Below are 307 nucleotides of genomic sequence, written 5' to 3' on the forward strand. Positions count from 1 at the left end.
TTTGGAGAGCATCATAACTTCCATTTAATTTGTTAGAGAGGAGATTGAAAGCCTTTTCTCAGCCCTTTGAGCTCACCAGCCTCCCCCATCAACCCCTACCCCTGGGCCATTGCACAGCCTGATAGCCTGTATTTATATATTTTTTCATGAGTTTATTTGATTAATGTCTATTTCTCTCATAAAATGTGAACTCCCCAAAGGCAGGTACATTTCTGTTTCTGCTCATTCTTATTTCCCTGGGCTTGAAACATGAGTAGGTTCTCAGTAATTATTTTGAGGGAAAGAAATGAAAGCCCGGAGGAGAGTA

Source organism: Aethalodelphis obliquidens, unplaced genomic scaffold (assembly GCF_003676395.1).
Source record: "Aethalodelphis obliquidens isolate GAN/ISIS:26980383/991018 unplaced genomic scaffold, ASM367639v1 scaffold50, whole genome shotgun sequence".
In the NCBI taxonomy this organism is placed as follows: Eukaryota; Metazoa; Chordata; class Mammalia; order Artiodactyla; family Delphinidae; genus Aethalodelphis; species Aethalodelphis obliquidens.